The 20,862-nt window shown below is 38.7% G+C and overlaps 1 protein-coding gene across 1 annotated transcript in view; it reads right to left on the bottom strand.

The window, feature by feature from the left end:
• Positions 1–12,834, bottom strand: part of CEP85L (centrosomal protein 85 like) — a 224,191-nt gene extending 211,357 nt beyond the window's left edge. The window contains exon 1 of the mRNA XM_054558783.2: positions 12,780–12,834. The gene's annotated coding sequence lies outside the window, so the exon portion shown is untranslated. The remainder of the gene's footprint in view (positions 1–12,779) is intronic.
• Between the last annotated feature and the right edge of the window lie 8,028 nt (positions 12,835–20,862).

Consider the following 20,862-nt stretch of genomic DNA (forward strand, 5'->3'; position numbering starts at 1 on the left):
GTAGACAATACCTTACCAATACAGGAGGTCAGAGGAAGGGGAGATCTGCCAGGCTGGGGTCTTCAGGAATGCTTCATGAAGGAGGGACTATCAGTGGACTGCAGTAATTTGTAGAGCTGGGTAAGAGCTGGGGATGAAAGGAGGGCTAAGCAGGAGGCATGCAAGTTGCAAAGTGGAGCAATGGGAGATGTTCTCAGGAAACAGCACTGCGTGTCATGGAATATTTTACTTTCAGTTTTTCTGGCTTTTCAGAAAATATGGTAACTTTAAAGTTTTCACAGTTGAATTAAGTCCACAGAACAACTGGTTGTAGAATCATAGCAACATAATTATGAGTTGTGCTTCTGGCTCCAAATCTTTCATCTAAAAATAATCACAGTGACCACATCTTGGGAAAACAAAGCCATTACCTATTCTTGTGCTCCAGCTATCTCGGTAGTCACTTACTGGAAAATGGATTACAGGTAAAATAACTGCATGTTTTTAGGACACTGCTTGTCTCTCTTACCTTCAGTGAGTTGATTAATGAAATAATTTAAAAACTTATATTCTCCAGCATTCTCTAAGGCATGAACATGATTTTGAAGAAATCCTTTACCATCACACATCACACAAGCCTGCCTGTGCTCCTCCAGAAACATAGCCCTAGTACTCCTGGAAGCCCATTTTGTTCCTTCAGGGAGTATGCTTTCTTTGTGCAGACAGGAGAAAAATGCTAGAGATAGAGATGTGGGGAATAAGAGGAGGGACGGTAGGTAAGTCTCAGCCACAGGTAAGATGAATGGGAACCTCTATGCTCCACTGCCCCCATGTGTACCAGCTATTCTTTGCCCAGCTTCCTTGGGCTAGAAACATATTCAGTGAATAATACATGAATCAACAAGATGATAGGTGTGTCATTTATCAAATGATTACTTGTGCTAGAAGTTTACATCCATTCACTTTTATTTTATTTTATTTATTTTATTTTATATGTTATGTTATGTTATGTTATGTTATGTTATGTTATGTTAGGTTTGGTATGTTATGTTATGTCATGTTATGTTATGTTATGTTATGTTATGTTATGTTATTGAGATAGGGTTTTGCTGGATGCGCAGGCTGGATTGCAGTGGCTCAATCTCAGCTCACTGCAGCCTCAACATCCCAGGCTCAGATGATTCTCCTACCTCAGCCTCCCAAGTAGCTGGGACTACAGGTGTGTGCCACCACGCCTGGCTAAATTTTGTGTTTTTTATAGAGATGGGGTTTTGCCACGTTGCCCAGGCTGGTCTCAAACGCCTGGGCTCAAGCAATCCTCCCTCCTAGGCCTCCCAAAGTGCTGGAATTACAGGTGTGAGCTATCACGCCGGGCCACATCCATTAACTTTAATGATCATAAGAATCCTGCCCAGCCTATAATTCAAATGCCAGGGTACTCAGGTTCTTCAACAGACTCTAGCTTTCTTATCCTCTAAGATTAGTGTAAAATAAAAGTGCCTGATTGCCATCTCACACACTGGTGAGAAATCCTCTGTTCCTCTCCACATCTCCAGGTTTCTCTTCCTTGCCTCACATTCTCTTTTCCTACACAGGCCAAATTCTCCATGTCTCCTTTACATCCCCCTGGTGTTTGTGTTCCCTTTTGCTATATGGCCTTGCCCAATACTTGGCGCATCACTCCAATTTCTTCACTCCCTAAAGTTATCACCCACATATGATTGCTTGGGTAACAAACATTATTTAACTTTTGGCAAAAGGTAAGGAATGTTCCACTCTGGTGCCAAGTAACTACTTAATATTGGATATTAAAACTGTCTCCCCAGATAGAGCCCCAGATTCCTGGCTACTTTGCTGGACTTCTCTCTTTCCTAGGGTTGGTGCTTTCATCTCAAACTCCGGGATGCTCAAAATTATTGTTTTATTATGCAAAGCATTTTAGTTCTCTGCCTGGGGCTTCCTCCTTCATATCCAAAGCAGACCTATACAGGTGTTTTCCTGAACTTAAGAGTCCTAGAAATCAGAAAGCTATAGTCTGCTATAATTTTAAATAGCATTTACACAACATGAAAAAACAAGTTTAGTGAAATTAAATGACTGCCCCAAAAAAAGGGTCAGAGCCTGAATTAAAAGCCTGGCTCGACTAACTCAATACTTGTGCTCTTTCTACTATACCAGGATGAATATATGAGGGTCAATACCTATTGAATGTTTACAACATGTCTGGCTCTGTTCTAAGAGCTTCAGGGGCATTAGCTCATTCAATCCTCACATTAGTTAATACCCCACTTTATAGAAACAGAGATAACTACCCATAGTGGCAGCTAACACATAGAAAGGTCAGGATTAGAGCCCAGGTAGTCAGTGTCTGTACTTCTCATCATTAACTCCTGTTCTCTACCAGCCTCAAGATCTAGCTCCCTGACATTCTTTCAGTGGCTGAAAATAAGGGCAGCTTATTATCACATTTGGGATTAAGTTAAAAAAAAAAGAAAAGGAAACAGGGGCAGCTACCGTGTGACAGTTCAGTCTGCTCCCTGAAAATGACCCCAGCATGGTTTGGAAACTCAAAATTTTTAAAAACCCTGAGAGTACATGGGCATTGTTGGGGTCAGAAGGTATAGACTAGATTTGCTCAGTGACAAACTTAATTATAAGCTTTATAATGGCTGCTTTCAAAACCAATCAGGTAATTTAGTCTCTTCTTGCTTAATTAGTTGCCACAAATTCACTCAATCCATTTAGTCACTCAGTCATTCAAGACTTATTGAGTGTCCTCTATATGTCAGGTACTGTTAGGCACCAAGTGAACAAAGAGGGATCCTTCAGGTCCAGACTCAGTCCTGGAGTGGCTCCAAATGTCAGAATTATGATTAGTGTTTCTTCCTATACTAGTCTATGGGGGATGGTGCTGAGATTCTAGATTTTGTGGCCCAGATCTTTAGAGAAAAAAATTACTAACATGAAGAAGGGCATTAAATTGGGTCACCATTGCTTGAGGGAACTATTCCTTAAGAATATAGAACTTGCTTTGATTTTTTTTACACTCTAAGTGCTGCTGTAAGGTTTGATTTCCTGAGTGGACAAGACCATCAAGGCAAGAAGTCCCATGTAGATGACAACTAGCAATATTTGGACAGAAACATATCTCACTTTAATAAATGGGCATCTTAATGTAAAGCTGGATATTAGACATGAACTAAATTAGTGGTTTTCAAACTGTGCTCCTAGGGCCTCATTTGCAATAAATGAACATTTTAAACTGCATGTGAAAACTGCATTTTTTGGGTATCTGATTTATATATTGGAGTTTTGCAATTTAATTTCATTTAGGAAGAAGAAAAAAGAGCCCTTTTGCAAAATGTGAACACCTCTGAGATTTTCATTCATTTCTCTATTCACAAGGGACTAAGGCCTAGAGAGATGAAATGACTCACTGAAATGGCAGAGATAAATCATAAACCTAGGTCATTACTCCCAGCCCAGTCCAATGCACAGATCTCCCCCTTCCTATCTACTACCCACTGTGTGTCTGGAGAGCATGGCACCCAGGCCAGTGTAAGTGTGGGTGAACTCTATCTTTGTAGCACTGCAAAAGCTGAGAATTCAGTTTCAAATGGTTCTGCAAAAATACTGACTGAGGACTATTTACTGTATATATGATTAAGTGCTACATAATCTACTATGTTCCTGATAGTAATCCATGAGTTGGGCTGAGCAAGTATCTCCCCAGCCCCCTCCTCAATTTTGCAAAAAGCAAAACAGTCTCAAAGCCATTGACTTCTTTAAAGAAATACATTAGTAGATAACAACAACAAAACAATCCAAAATTCCAATCTTCTGACTTTCAGGAAGACAGAGCTCTAACCCTGTTCAAGCCAACTGGTAAGAATATGCAGTGCTTGTGCAGGCAGGAGAGCAATGATGTAATTAAATAGGACAGCTCCCAAAGTTGACAGGCATACATGATGAAAGGCAAAGTTTAGATATCAACCTATGAGCCATGGACACCTGCAGAGTTCTAAAATTATTACAAAGGGACCTGAAGTCCCATAAGGTATGCTTACCTGAATAAGGTGGGTTGCACTGATATAAACACCCAGTCTTCAAATGGATAGAGATGCTCTTTTGTTTAATAAAGTATGCCTCCAATTAAAAGCATTACTGAAGCCCGTTGTGGTACTGTGTGCCTACAGTCCCCACTACTTGCTACTCAGGAGGCTGAGGTGGGAGGATCACTTGAGCCCAGGGGTTCAAGTCCAGCCTGGGCAAAAAGCATTACTGAATTCCTAGCAATGTGTTTATCCTTATGTATTTTCAGTCAACTTCTACTAAAAGTACAAACACTATTATGTGTGACTCTATGAAATTTTGTTGTTAAAAATGAAATCATAGTTGAAAATGTGGGAACTGTCTGTTCAAGGCTAAAATAAAGGGAACAGAACAAAATGAAGATGGGAAATAATTGTTTTAAAACATATTTTGTATGTTTTCCTGTGTTCTATTTTAAAGCTATATATCTAAATTATTGCTCTTTGTTTTCATGTTGAATGGCTGCTTCTTATCTGGCTTTGTTTATTAAGTGTGGTCAGATCATTTATTCTCAGAAAAACTACCCTGTAGCCTGGCCCTACATTCCTCCAAGATAATATCATCTGCAGGAGTCAAGTTTCTTGCCAGAAGAGCTGATTTGCAGAAGTAAACAAACTGGGAGTAAAACCAAGAAATGTTAAAGAAACTTTCTAACTTAGGACATCAATAGCAAAAACTATGTTAGCAATAAGTGTCTCTAAAAATATATATAATATCCAGTCAAGCTGACCTACAGAATTGGAACAGTAAACAGAACACAAAAAGGGCTGTAAGCAATACCATCTAGGAACACGGAGGTAACAGATAGGGCTCCATGTCTGCCAGGGACTCCAGGAGGAACAGCTGTTCCCTTCTCTCAAAACAAACCGTCCTCTGATGCGTTTCAGTTGCTTACCAACTCAGATCTGCTTTTGAGGAGTAAGCCAAACACACAGCCTCTGGTGATTTACCTTAGAGAGGGCATTAGGGAAACTTAAAAAACAAACGTCAACTTGAAAAGGCCACATTTTATATCTTTCCTCCATCTCTGGCAGTCTTCCGTTGTTGTCCCACCTACTCACCCCCTTGCCCTTCCTTACATTTGATTCTTTGTTAAGTGAAGCATGGAGACAATGGAAAGCAACTGGGAAACAAACTAAACATTTCCTTCTGGAAATATTACCTACTTTTAAATAACCACTAGGGTCTATAAATGTTTTCATTAGAAATTTGCCCTCCCTCCACACACACCAGTCACTTTGTGAAAAACCAGTTTCTCCAAGTCAGAACCTAGAATTTATGGTCTCCTCTCATTGCACTACTAAAACCTTTCATATCCACAGTGAATCTAGGCTATTACCTCTGGAGACTGGAGTTCAGGGCCTTACTCATATATTTATCTCATGAACTAAACCCCTGTAATTCCCTGTGGAGTTGGGGTTTGGAGGCAGATGATAGAGAGGAAAGTTAGAGTTACAACCATTTGGTTCAATGTGGTACAGTGCTGAATTGACTGTGTGATCTTAGGCAAGACCCATAAGCTCTCTGTGCCCCAGATAACTCATGTGTAAAAGGAAAGGATCATACTAGATGACCTCCAACTTTGTATCTTTGAGGTACTGAATGGGAACCAAAGAGTAAAGGGAAGTCGCAAATAGAATTATGGATGTGGTAATTGAATTATTCCCAATTCTTCCCTCTCTCCCTACGATAGAATTACAAAGCATTTGTCAAGTGGCTTGGCAGTACCTTCTACCAGAATGGGCAGAATATATGTAGCATTTCTCCACCTACTTCATATCGGGCTTGCCCGTGTGACTTGCTTTGACTGAAGTTAGTAGATGTGATGCAAGCAGAGGCTTTTTTTTTTTTTAACTTTTATTTTAGGTTCAGGGGTACAAGTGCAGGTTTGTTATATAGATAAACCGCATGTCATGGGGGTTTGGAGTAAGGATTATTTTGTCATCCAGGTAGTAGGCATAGTACCCGATAGATAGTTTTTCGATCCTCACCCTTCTTCAACCCTCCACCCTCAAATAGGCCCTGGTGTCTGTTTTCTCTTCTTTGTGTTTCCTTTTGTTGTTGTTGTTGTTGTTGTTCCCTTCTTTGTGGCCATATGTACTCCATGTTTAGCTCCCACTTATAAGTGAGAACATGTGGTATTTGGTTTTCTGTTCCTGTATTAGTTTGCTTCATTGTCGCACTAAGCAGAGGCTTTAAAAGTGGCTTTATTTCTTTTGCTTCTGTAATCTCCTGGATAGCCACTGGTTCAAGAATGAGGAAGGGGGATGTTAAACTGACCAAAACCTTGAACAAGAAAAATAGACAGTTTTGTTTTAAGCCTCTCAAATTTGTGTTTGGTTATGCGGCACTATTGCAGCAGAAACACAAAAATCTCTGCTGAACTTTTTTCATATATTCTATCCAACAATATGCCTACTGATCTTAAAATTTTATTGATGCTGTTGAACTAAACTGAAATCATCTAGGCATCTTAGCCTGACCATGGAAATGTTCTCCTGATTAGTACCATCAGCAGGACGATGTTTGGTGCTGAGGATACTGCAAAACTAGAAATTAGTGTACTGAACTTTTCTATGTAAAGAAAAAACACTGTGTTTTTAGCTATATTGAGAAATGATTCCTATGAAATTGTACCGTGTTGGCTGTAAGGATGGTGGTCACTGTAACTTACAGTGTAGTCTTTGTGGCAAACTTTTGGAGAAATTGCTCTCTGGTTTCAGCAACTGGAGAAACTATGTTATCCTAAGCAATTGGTTTGTTTGAATCTTATGGACACTGGGTCTCTATCTGGTTGTGAGCCCTCTTGAATTGCCTGGAAAATTCAGAGCCAAATATGTGGCCCTACATAAGCAAATGGATGTAAGTGACTTTGCAGCATACGTTTTGTTTAGCAACTTCCCCTCCTTGTATTATTTTCTTTTTTCTACACTTATTTCTCTTTTTCTGCTTTCCTTGTAAATTGTTATTGTTATTATGTTAAGTATTAAGTATTATTTTATCATATACATTTATGTCAGCCACCTTAAATCCTTTTGGGAACAGAAATGAGAATACATAAAGCACTACTGTTAATAAAAAAAATTAATTTCCATTAGTAAAATGAAGAGAGAAATAAAATTTTATCAGTGACCCCTCAACCCTTTTGTTGTTGAAACTTACTAAGGATCTGGCATTTCTCTATTCTGAAATATCTCCAGGTCAGTGTTGTGAATAAAGCACTGATATACATTGGTACCATTTCGAATTCATCATCAAAATAAATGTAAAGACAAACTGGGCATGGTGGTTCATGTTTATAATTCCAGCACTTTGGGAGGCTGAGGAGGGTAGATCACTTGAGGTCAAGGGTTCGGCACCAGCCTGGCCAACATGGCGAAACCCCGTCTCTACTAAAAATACAAAAATCAGTTAGGCATGGTGGCCCGTGCTTGTGATCCCAGCTGCTTGGGAGGCTGAAGCACAATAATTGCTTGAACCCAGAGGGGGATGTTGCAGTGAGCTGAGATGGTGCCACTGAACTCCAGCCTGGGTGAAAGAGCGAGACTCTACCCCCAAAAATAAATAAAAGGACAAAAATTGTCTTTCTTCAAGCTGTTTGAAATAGGGAGGAAGGTTTTTCTTTACAAATAATTTGATGTATTATTCTCTTTTTTTGTTTTGTTTTTGTTTTGAGACAGGGTTTCACCTATTGCCCAGGCTGTAGTGCAGTGGTACGATCTCAGCTCACTGCAACCTCTCCTTCCTGGGCTCAAGCGATTCTCCTGCCTCAGCCTCCTGAGTAGCTGTGATTACAGGTGCATGCCACCAGGCCTAGCTAATTTTCATATTTTTTAGTAGAGATGGGGTTTTGCCACGTTGGCCAGGCAAGTCTCGAACTCCTGGCCTCAAGTGATCTGCCCGCCTCGGCCTCCCAAAGTGCTGGGATTGCAGGCGTGAGCCACTGTGCCAGGCCTGATATATTATATTATTCTTTTAATAATTAAAGTTAATTCTTTCTTTAATATTTGTTGAATATCGACTATGTGCTCAGATGGTGCTAGTTGTTATGGACAATATAAAGATATTAATAAATAAGATACTTGAATCTTTAAGACGCCCCATGGCCAGCCATTGTGGCTCACGTCTGTAATCTCAGCACTCTGGGAGGCTGAGACAGGTGGATCACTGAGCCCAGCAGTTCGAGACCAGCCTGGGCAACATGGTGAGACCTCATTTCTACAAAAAATACAAAACTTAGCTGGGCATGGTGGCACACACCTGTAATCTCAGCTACTCGGGAAGCTGAGGCAGGAGAATCACTTGAGCCTGGGAAGCAGAGGTTGCAGTGAGCTGAGATCATGTCTCTGCACTCCAACCTGGGCAACAAAGTGAGATCCTGTCTCAGAAGAAGAAAGAAGAAAAAAGGAGGAGGAGGAGGAGGAAGCAGGAGAAGGAGGAAGAGGAGGAGGAAGAAGAAGAAGAAAAGAGAAGACGATGACAACGAAGAAGAGAAAGGAGGAGGAGGAGGGAGGAGGAGGAGGAGCTCCCGTGTGTCTACATTACAAAGACAACTTGGTTTCCTTGGGTGTAACTGAGGTTCACTGCAAGAATGAAGAAAGATGAGGGAGGCAATGTGGAAGGACTAGCGACCTGCAACAGAAGCATGATCTGGCCTCCTGGTTCTAGTGCGGTGCTCTAATACATCAAGAAATTAGTTGCCAAGGTTAGGGGCAGGACAAGTATAGGAAACACCAGCATAAACACAAAATAAGAGTTAAAGATGAGGAAAATAGAAACTTGAACTAGTCAGGGTCACTAGATAGAAGCAAAGAATAATCAATAGAAACAGAGCCAAATCAGAAGCTGAAAGAATGGTTCTGATTCAAGATATTCATCTGAGTTTACATGTTTTAACTACCATTGGATATCCAAAGGGATATGAAAATATGAGTTGGCACTTGCTGTGAAATTTAGAAGATTTCCAGTAAAGTGTTCTATGTTTAGAGGCAAATGTGCCATATAGGGGCAAATACCAGTCCCACCAGCAATTGTAGAAAAGTCCAGTAAAGATAGAGTCTACACAAAGCAATATCTCATGGCATCCCAGCTTGCCCTTCATATAGACAGCATACTGAGTAGTATCTCAGAAACCAAGGAGAAATTCTTTGGCACAATGGTGAAGTCTATGGGCCCTACCACCTCTGCCCTACTCCCACAGACACTTGGAATGCCAATTTATTGAAGTAACTCTGGTAAATCTTGAAATTTCCTTTCTCCCATTGACTGTACCTAATATTTCAACAGGACCCCCAAACAATTCTGAAATTAACTGTGAACGCCACCCATGGACATAAACACAACCATCAGAATAAATAAACCAATGAACCATCTTCTAGATTAAAAGACTTAGTTGTAATGTAAAAAAGGAAATTAACCAGAGGAATAAACTTAAATGACCCCACTCGTGAAAGAGTTAATAATAAAACCAAAACAAAATAAAACAAAAATCTTTAGAAAAATCTCTAAATCTTAAAAAATCTAGAAAGATGCTGAGTTACCAACAAGATTCAAAAGAACATTTCACCATATGCACGCCATATGCAAAATTTAACACTAAATTGATCATAGGCCTAATTGTAAGAGCTAAAACTATAAAATTCTTACTAGAGAACAGGGACATAAATATTTTTGACGTTGGACAAAGCAGTGGTTTCTTAGATATGACACCAAAAATACAGATAACAATAGAAACAAACAGATTGTACTTAAATAAATTGTACTTCATAAAAATTATAAATATTTGTGCTTCAAAGAAAACCTCAAGAAAGTGAAGAGAAAACCAGTGGGCTGGGCGTGGTGGCTCACACCTGTAATCCCAGCACTTTGGGAGGCCAAGGCGGGTGGATCACGAGATCAGGAGTTCGAGACCAGCCTGGCCAACATGGTGAAACCCTGTCTCTACTAAAAATAAAAAAATTAGCTGGGCATGGTGGCAGGTGCCTGTAATCCCAGCTACTCGGGAGGCTGAAGCAGGAGAATTGCTTGAACCCAGGAGGTGGACGTTGTAGTGAGCCGAGATTGCGCCACTGTACTCCAGCCTGGGCGACAGGATAAGACTCCATCTCAAAAAAAAAAAAAAAAAAAAAAAACCAACAGAATGAGAGAAAATATTTACAAATCAAATAACTGATAAGGGATTTGTATCCAGGACTTTTACAACTCAACAACAAAAAGACAATCTGATTTTAAAGCGATCTGAATAGACATTTCTCCAAAGAAGATATATGCATGACCATAAAGCAAGTGAAATGATGCTCAACATTATTAGTCATTAGAGAAATGCAAATCATAACCGTAATGAGACACCATGTCACATCCTGTAGAAAGGCTATCATTTTTTAAAAAGACATAAAAAGTATTGACGAGGATGTGGAGAAACTGGAATCCTCAAACACTGCTGGTGGAAATGTAAAATGATGCAGCTACTTTGGAAAAACAATTTGGCAGTTCCTCAGAAAGTTAAACACAGACTTACCATATGACTTAGCAATTCTACTCCCAGGTATTTACCCAAGAGAAATAAAAACATGTTTACACAATAACCTATATACAAACGTTCATACCAACATTATTCATAATAGCCCAAAAATAGAAATAACTCAAATGTCTGTCAACTCATAAATGGATAAACAAAGTGTTATATACACACCCACACATGCACTCACATACAAGGGCATATTATTCAGCAATAAAAATGGAGTGCTGTTACATGCTACAACATGGATGAACTTTGAAAACATTATACTAAGTGAAAGAATCCCGACACAAAAACCACATATTTTATGATTCCACATAAAATATATATACTTTATATTATATATATTGTCTATATATATATAGGCAAATTCATAGAAACAGTAGATTACTGATTGCCAGGGGCTGAGGGAGGGGGCAATAGGGAGTGATTGCTAATGAGTATGGGGTTTCCTTTGTGGATGATGAAAATGTTCTGAAATTAGATAATGCTGATGGTTGCACAGCTCCGAAAATATACAACCATTAAAAACCGCTAGACTGTGCACTGTAAAAGTGTAAATTTATGGTATCTTTAAAAACTATCAATCATTTAAAAATTACATTTTAAAATAGGAACAATTTAAGATTAGAAAAGACTCCTTTCGAAATAAAAATAAGATTGCTAGAATTAAAAAAAAAAAATGACATGGAAGCTGGGCACAGTGGCTAACCCTTGTAAACCCAGTGCTTTGGGAGGCTGAAGTGGGAGGACTGCATGAGACCAGAATTCAAAATCGGCCTGGACAACATAACAAGACCCCCAGGCAACCCGGTAAGACCCTGTCTCTAAAAGAAAAAAATGAAATGGAAGCAGTAAAGAGCAAAATTGGAAAGTGACAAAAATCAAATCAGTGAATTTGAAGAATTCAGAGAAAAGTGATAAAGGAGTGAATAAAATGAGAGAAAAGATGATGTATTAATGGAAGACGATGATGGATCTAGAATATCTGATAAAAGATTTCAAAGAGAATGAACAATAATCAAAGAGATAATTTTTTTTAATTTCCCAAAGAAGACCAAGCCAAGTTAAGATCCAATCAGGTGAAGAGTTGTTTTTTGATTGTATTGTATTACTATTGTTATTGTCGTTATTACTATTTTTTTAACTATTATTAGTCAGCTTGAAATGTCTATTTTTAACAGACAAATAATAATTGTATATATTTATGGGCACATTATGATGTTTTGATCTATGTATATATACATGGTGGAATGATTAAATCAAAGTAATTAGTAAGGCCATCACCTCACCTACTTAACATTCTTCTATGGTGAGAACATTTAAAATCTACTTAGATTACTGAAATTTATTCCTCCTATCTAACTGAAACTATGTACCCTTTGACCAACATCTCTCCTTTTCCCAACCCTACCCTCATCCCCTCTCTAGCCATTGGTAAGCACCATTCCACTTTCTGCTTCCATTAGTTTAACTTTTTTTAGATTCCACATTATCATTAAGTTCATGCAATATTTGTCTTTCTGTGCCTGGCTTATTTTACTTAGCATAATGTCCTCCAGGTATAAACCTGCATATTGTTGCAATGACAGAATTTCCTTCTTTCTTAAGGCTGTATGGTATTCCATCATGCTTATATACCACATTTTCATTATTCATTCACCCACTGACACTTCAGTTACTTCCATATCTTTACTATTGTGAATAGTGCTACAATGAACATTGAAGTGCAGATATCTCTTTGACATACAGATTTCAAGTCCTTTGCATATATACCCAAAAGTGGGATGGCTGGATTTTATGATGATTCTGTTTTTAGTTTTTTGATAAGCCTCCATATTATTTTCCATAATGGTAATGCTAATTTACGTTCTCATCAACAGTGTACCAGGGTTTCCTTTTCTCTACGCCCTTGTCAACCCTTGTTATCTTTTGTCTTTTTTAAATAATAGCCATTCTAACAGGTGTAAGATGATATCTCATTGTGGTTTTAATTTGCATTTTACTAACGATTAGAGATATTGAGCATTTTTTTTTCATTTCTCTGTTGACCATATGTATGTCTTCTTTTGACAAATGCCTGTTAGCTTGAACTTGTTGCCTAGAAAATTATGGAGTCTACTTCATGTTGTATTACAGTAGAACATTAAGGTATGATCCTGGAAATCTGGGTCCCAGCTCTGTTACTTACCAGTAATGTAGCTTTGGGCAAATCATTTCACCTCTTTGGGCCTCAAGTTCCTCATCTGCTTAAAAAAAAATGAAAGGAAAAGCTTGAACTAGATGACTTTAACACAATTCCTTAAGCAAAAGCTATGAGCCAGGAGACAGATAGAAAGTAAGGCAAGAAAGCTAGACAGCAGAAGATAATAAGGAAGTCCTTATCTACCAGAACTAAAATTTTGAGGGTGACGTGAGAAGGGGGCGGGGTGTACAAGCAGTCCTGACACTGTCCGTAGTGCTGAAGTGTCATTATTTTGTCTGGCTGCCAGTTGGAGAAGTTGGGAATTGCTTAGGTAAGCAGTATAGAGATCTGACAATTTTAGCGCAGAACAGTGAAACTGAGCTCATTCACATCTGTGTATTTAACTACTACAGATTCTGATGATTCCTAACCCTATATCTCTAGCATTGACCTTCATCCTGATCTCCTAATACATGTTTTCCACCGTCTACCAAGTATTACCAGCATTTTTACTGTATTGAATTTACTTCAAACTCAACAGGTACAAAAGTGAACTTATCATATTCATTAATGATCCTTCTTCTTCCCCTGTATTTTCTATCTTGATTAGTGATACCAAGATGTATCCCTTTCCCCAAGCCAAAGAACTAGGAGACTTACATGATTTTACCATGCCCACCACCTATAGTCAATCACCAAGTGTGTCCTGCCAATATTGCCCATAAATACATCTTACATTCATCTCTTTCTCTCTACCCCACTGTGGATGGATTTATTTAGGTTATAAATGTTTCTTGGTTGGACTACCATAACATCCTCTTCAATAATCTTGTCTTCAATTTTGCACCCTTCTAATTTACATTTATGTTCAAGCTATTTCCCTGCTAAAAGCCTTCCCTAGCTTTAGTTGTTTATAGCACAAAATCCAGGTTACTCAGAATGGCATTCAAGGACACTTCATAATTTGTACAGGGAAGAAAATTCTGAAACAGGATATTTATTAGGGAGTTCCCAATGGATCAACATCTGTAGAGGAATGGAGAAGGAAACAGAATTAGGTAAAGGGAGAAGTTGAGCTATGATCTAGCCCCAATAAAGGTTGCTCAGCCCACCCCTTGGGTAGCTCTGGAACTGGACTGGCTGCTCAGAATTGTTCCAAGTTGGATCAAGTGGGAGCCAGGGCTTTGTAAAACACACTGGTCATGCATTGGATGCAAGATGTCTTTGGAAGGAAGAAAGACCTTGGGTAATGCTACAATTTGAGGGTTGTCTTCTGGCATCATTGTCAGAAACTGGGAGAATAAGTCCTGCGTTCCCAAAGGCAGATCTCAGCAGCACATCAGAAAATCCACCAGCCACCGTATACTTGTCTACCTCTACACATACTCCTCTGTACTTCCTTGACTCTCTGCGTTTACTTTATCATACCATTTACTGAACTCTATTTTATTGCCTCTTTACTTTTCTGTATTCTTCACTAGACTGTGAACTCTGTGCAACAAATGCTGCTACTATATAAATCATTGCTTTATCCTCAATGCTTGCAGCATTAAACAATTTATAAAATAAAACATTAAGCACTTTGAGAGGCTGAGGCTGGCGGATCATGAGGTCAAGAGATCGAGACCATCCTGGCCAACATGGCGAAACCCTGTCTCTACTAAAAATACAAAAATTCTCTGGGCATGGTGGCGGGTGCCTATAGTCCCAGCTACTTGGGAGGCTGAGCCAGGAGAATCTCTTGAACCCGGGAGGTGGAGGTTGCAGTGAGCCCAGATCGTGCTACTGCACTCCAGCCTGGCAACAGAGCGAGACTGTCTAAGAAAATATTAAATGAATGAATGCATATTTCCTTTCTCCCCACTCTTTACTCCCTGTTGCTCTAGTAAAACCAAACTACTTGAGGTTTCCTGAATTTTCCAAGCCTTTCTTTGAGCCCAAGCTTTGGGTGTGCTAGAATGCCTTTGACTTAGTCATCAGCTGAATATCTACTTCTCTTTCAAAAGTCAGTTCAATTGTTACCTTTGGAAAACTTTCCCCAGGCACAGTCACAATCTTCATTCTTTGTGTTTCCTGAGAACTCATTTTGTACCAACTATTACACTCCTATTATTTTTAATTTACATGTCTGATTATTTTCACGGGATATGAGACCTTGAGCCTCATCTATTTTGTGTTCTTAGCACGTAAAGAGACCTGGCACACAGTGAAGAAAAAAAGAATGAACAATAAATATGTAATTAAAGTTAGGCTCTAGGATTACTAACCAGGAAGTAATGTGCAGAATGAACTAAAAGGGAAAGGAGTTATATGGGAGAAAATTGTGAGGTTATACAAGAGGCATGTGACTGTGGACATTGGATTTGCTATAATTCCTTATTCCTGAAGTTAGTTTTTTCCACATGCAAATTGAAGAGCAGAATGATGATATTAGCACCGTTGTAACTTTGCCTAACATGTCTTAGTCATGTAGTATCTCAGTCTACTTATGCGATGCTAGTGTAAGGGTGTCAAAATCAAATGCCTTCAGGGGCCAGGAAGAGTACCTAAATGTCTAAATGTTCGGTGGGCCTATGGGAAACAAAGGGCCCACTTGAGGGGCATTCAATTTCAGTTTTTAAATAATGTGGTCACCAAACAGAACAAGTGTTTTGGCCTGACATGGCCTGCAAACCACCAGTTTGCCTCCTCCTCTTTTACACATTTTGAAATCACATTTTTTTTTAACTACAATGGAACTGAGTGGGAGGAGATATGAATGACATTTTCATCCTTGTAGAAAAAGAGGGTGTTTCTATATTTCTAGTAAAAAAGTAGAATTATTTTTGAAGTGGCTTCCTTCTCTGCCAGGAAGCCAGGAAATCAGATTAGAAATTTCATTGGCATAAAAAAAAAAAGATGGCTGGGTACAGTGTCTCATGCCTGTAATCCCAGCATTTTTGGAGGCCAATGCAGGAGAGTCATTTGAGGCCAGGAATTTGAGACCAGCCTGGGCAACACAGTGAGACCCCCACCCCAGCTCCAAAAAAAAATTTTAAAGTATTCTGGGTATGGTGGCATAAGCCTGTAGTCCCAGCTACTTGGGAGGCTGAGGTGAGAGGATCAATTGAGTCCAGGAGGACAAAGTTGCAGTGAGCCCTGGTCACACCACTACACTCCAGCCTGGGGAAAAAAAAAAAAAGAATTTTTCCTTGGTGTTGCTTTTTTTTTTTTTTTTTTTTTTGACGAAGTTTATTTTCTTCTTATTAAAAAAAAATCTGTTAAAATATTTCAAAAATATAGAAAAGTTCAAAAATAATCCCTCAAAATTCCACCACCAGTGAACAACCTTGACTATCATTTTAGTTTATGCATCAGATATTAGGTGGGATTGTAGGACTGACGTGTACTCAGAACTAGGTGGCAGGTAAGCAGGAAAGCAATTTATCTCTAACCAGCTGGGTTTCTGTAACTAATGATCTAACACAGCTAATAGAGACATTCTGGGCCGGGCACAGTGGCTCACGCCTATAATCCCAGCATTTTGGAAGGCCGAGGCTGGCTGATCGCTTGAGCCCAGGAGTTGGAGACTGGCATGGGCAACATGGCAAAACCCTGCCTCTACAAAAATACAAAAATTAACTGGTTTGGTAGCACACACCTGTGGTCTCCGCTATTCTGGAGGCTGAGGTGGGGAATCACTTGCGCCCAGGAGGTCGAGGCTACAGTGAGCCAAGATCATGCCTCTGCACTCCAGCCTGGGTGACACAGTGAGACCTAGTGTCAAAAAAAAAAAAAAGACACTCTGAGATGACTCTAAAGTGCCTGACTAAAACCAGATAGCCACAGGGCCTGACAACAAGGAGAAGTTTACTGCTGCGCTACTATTGCTGAAACGGAACTTGGTTTTGAATCCACAACAGAACTATTGTGCGTGTGACATTTGCTTTGAGAAATGAATACTGGGTTGACAGTACACAAGAGCTTTTCAGTCTAGTCCATAAAGAAGTTTCACTTGATTGCCAGCTTCTTACCAGTAATTCAACACAGAAAAGTACAGTTTTTGACCTTAAAACATTGAATACAATTCCTAAAATTAAAAGATGTGGATTTATATAAGTCAAATGAGACGACATTACAATAAACAGAGCCACAGGTTTTGTTTGTTTGTTTTTTACAGGAAATTGTGTTGTGTTTATATTTAGAGCATTCTGTACTGAGGTATTCTCTGGCTCATATATAGAATCATAAGGGAGAGAGGAGTTGAGAAGCAGTTCTCTAGAAGAACTAGAGAGAGAGATGTAATTATCCCTGATACTAATTAGCAGAGATCTGGAATGAAGAAAACCTCAATAACCTCATATTCAGACGATTTTTTCAACATGTTCATTATTAATAGTAAGCAGACCTCATGTTAATTTTGAAGAAGACTTAACAGATTTCAAAATATCTGAAGTTCCTCTATTTTTTTCCTAATGAATTTTAAAATTTTTGTAATTTTTAAAAATAGTATTTTGGACTTCCCTCGAAATTTTCCTGCAATGTCACTGGTATATTTGGGGATAGAGTTTTAAGAATATCCCCAATGAGGGTTTAGAAAAATTTAATTCATTATAAATAGATCTATTTTACCTTAATTATTATCCTACTATAATTATTTCTTTCTTTTTTTTTTTTTTCAGACAGAGTCTCGATCTGTTGCCCAGGCTGGAGTGCAGTGGTGCAATGTGCAACCTCCACCTCCTGGGTTCAAGTGATTCTCCTGCCTCAGCCTCCCGAGCAGCTGGAATTACAGGCATGCCACCATGCTTGGCTAATTTTTTTGTATTTTTAGTAGAGACAGGGTTTCGCCATGTTGCCAGGCTGGTCTCAGTCTCCTGACCTCAGGTGATCTACCTGCCGTGGCCTCCCACAGTGCTGGGATTACAGGTGTGAGCCACCGCACCGGGCCTGTTATAATTACTTCTAATCATAATATTTCTTACTTACAGGCCACCTCATGTTCAGACCATTTTTTCCATATGTAATTAGAAATATAAAGCCTGTATTGCACTTAAATATCATTATACTGTTTTAACAGATTTTCATCTACATTAAAATTCACTTTAAAATTATTACTCTTAGAAAAACAATCAAAGAAAAATAAAGTATGGTGTCTCTAAGGTTTTGGATATTCTAAAAGGAAGCAGCTGTTCTTTAAAGCTAAATATCATAAACTGATTTTATTAAATAAGGTCTTACATTTTGTAGTGGCAGCAGCTTATAAATACAGGCTTACTAATTCATTGCTTTCTTTTATTCATTAGTTATGTTTTGGTACTTTATTTAAGTACCCAAGTGGATTATACTAGATGCTGCGATTCAGAAACACAGGCTGTCTACAGGTGAGACACAAGTTTCACCTCCAGGGGTACACAGTTTAATTGCAGCAAAATGTTTCAAAGAAGGAATGCTTCACTGTGGAATAAGGAAACAAGTGGCTTGTTACCCAGAGAGCACAAGGAACCCCTCCACTGCTAAGTTGTTCACATTTTCTTGGTTTATGCTTCAGGTAGAGGTAAGTGAAGCTTCAAATAATATTATGCCCTAAAGCAATATGGAAATATGTCTAGAGCTTGGATCTAGAAGTTTATGTCTTTCTTGAAGTTCCTGGGTCGTAATAACCACAGTGAGGACAAAGGCACCACAACAATGCCAAACCAGGAGACATGGCCTGAATTAGAAGGAAGACAAGTTTTTATCTGGCATAACAATGAAGGAAGTTGAAACCATGGAGTTATTATTAAAAGAAGTTGTGGAGTAGTTATTCCTGGTAGCCTCTAAGTAGCGGGTAGTCCTAAATCACAAAGGTGTGTATTTTTCTAGAGATTCCAGACAAGATAATTTTGAGGGCTCTTATACTATGATTATAAAAACCTAATAACTATGTTTTAATGTAGTGCATTGTGTTTTTACTACTTAAGATGGCAGTGATTTCATCAGACAGCTTTCTTTTGGGGAGACTTCCAAACCAATCTTTGGGGGAGAATCTAATCTCTTTTTTGCCAAGCTGGTGAGGTTTTCTTTCCCCACATTGAATGTTTATATGGAAAGATATAAACCATAAACATTTTTATATAAAAACTTATTCTTTTTGCTTTTTATTGGCTGCATTGTAAGGAGTCATTTGGCCTAGAGGGAAAGGAGGGTAACATTCCCTATGGCAAACTACAACAAATCTTCATTCTCCTTTCCCAACTCCAGCAGTAACGATGGAAAATCAGTGCAGCATCCTAGTGCATTCGCAGTGTGGTTTGACAAAGACCATAATGTTCTTGTCAACAGAGGTAACAGATCAACGTCCATCTGTAGATTCCAGTACTTTTTCTTACTAAGACGTGATTAACAGCTGGATGTAATATATCTACTACAGCTACCTAGTTTTGTAAAGCATATAGTTAATTAAAGGGCAGGAATCAAAAACATGATCAACTCTGTAAAAGCCCTGAGCTTACTCAGCTGTTTCTTGCAAACTTCAACCTGTGGAGTAAAGAGACATTTGTTGGGTCATGGCATGCTTGCCTCTGGAGAAGATTGTTTCAAAGACTGGGCCTTTTTTTCAGGTAGCCTAGATGCAGGACACAGAGTTGCTCATTTTGCCAGAGTCCCTTTTTGCCTTGCCAAACTGACTTTCCTTTCAAAAAACTATGTGGAAAATTAATGTGTAATTTTTCAATGATAATATTTTCTCTTTGTTTGGTTTTCCCCAATGATTTCATATCTATACTAAACATCCATCCCAAATAACTTACACAGGAAGTGGAGACCAAAGCTAAAACAAACTCACACCCATTTCTCTGGCAGCCTATTTAAAAAATAGCAATTAAAAATCAAAACATGAAACATAACGCTTTCTGGCAAGATCACTCCCCTAGGTTACATTAGAAAACTCCCCCCTACATTTACATGGCATCTTTGCTGTTTATGATCTTAGTTTTCATTGTTGTGGCCTAACAAAAATGTATAAAGCTTAAAGACCAACCTGAGCAACATAGCAAGACCTGAGCACTGAAAAAAATTTAAAACATTGGCTGGGCATGGTGGAGCATGCCTGTTAATTACTGGGGAGGCTGAACTGGGAGGATGGCTTGAGCAATCCTCCTATAACCAGGAGTTCAAGGTTACAATGAGCTATGATCACATCACTTCACTTAGGCCTAGGCAACAGAGCCCAACCTGTCTCTAAAAAAGAAAGAAAGAAAGAAAGAAAGTTTACAGATATTTTCACACTGCAAAGAAATCTCATAAATATCTCATAAATTATTAGTGACCTGCAGGAAATGAAAGCTCAGCATTGCTTCTTTTTTCACTGCTCCTGATGGGGCTGAACAATTTCTTTACACCCTTGAATGCAGTCTGTCGTGGCATGTGGGTGTACATCCTTCTCTCTCAAGACAAGACGTAATAGTAACCCATAATCTTGTAATCTCACATAACAAGGCATTTTGATCTGCAGTCCTGGTTGTTTTCTTTAGGCTAAATTTTATTTTTTATTATTATTATTTTTTTAGAGACAAGATCTCACTATGTTGCCCAGGCTGGTCCTGAACTGCTGGGCTCAAGTGATCCTCCCACCTCGGCCTCCCAAAGTGCTGGGATTACAGGTGTGAAGCACCATGCCTGGCCTCTTTAAGCTGAATTTTAAAGGAATTTAGAATCTCATTCTCTTACATTTTTGTAACCAAGAAATGAACCCTGACAGTAGAGACTATTAATATACTAATTATTCCCAGCATTATATACTTCATGTGAAGGGCAGATGAAGAAAATGAAGAACCTGTCTTCTGTTCTACTAAAAGGGAAATTCAGTTTTACTTAGTTGTATCTGTAATTGTCCTTTTGTTTTTAAGAATATAAGAATAGAAAGAATATAAATAATTGCAATAAAACAACATAAGAGGTTGACCAATGCAACAAGTATAGTATAGCACTTAATAAGATGTAAAGATACTATTTTAAGTACCTTGTTTTAAAGGTAAGTAACGACAGCCTCCAGTTAATAAACCAAAAATAAACTCTAACCATTTCTTGGATTTCAGACATTTTTTTCTTTATAGAAATAATGTGATGT

This window comes from Pongo abelii, chromosome 5 (genome assembly GCF_028885655.2).
Source record: "Pongo abelii isolate AG06213 chromosome 5, NHGRI_mPonAbe1-v2.0_pri, whole genome shotgun sequence".
Classification (NCBI taxonomy): Eukaryota; Metazoa; Chordata; class Mammalia; order Primates; family Hominidae; genus Pongo; species Pongo abelii.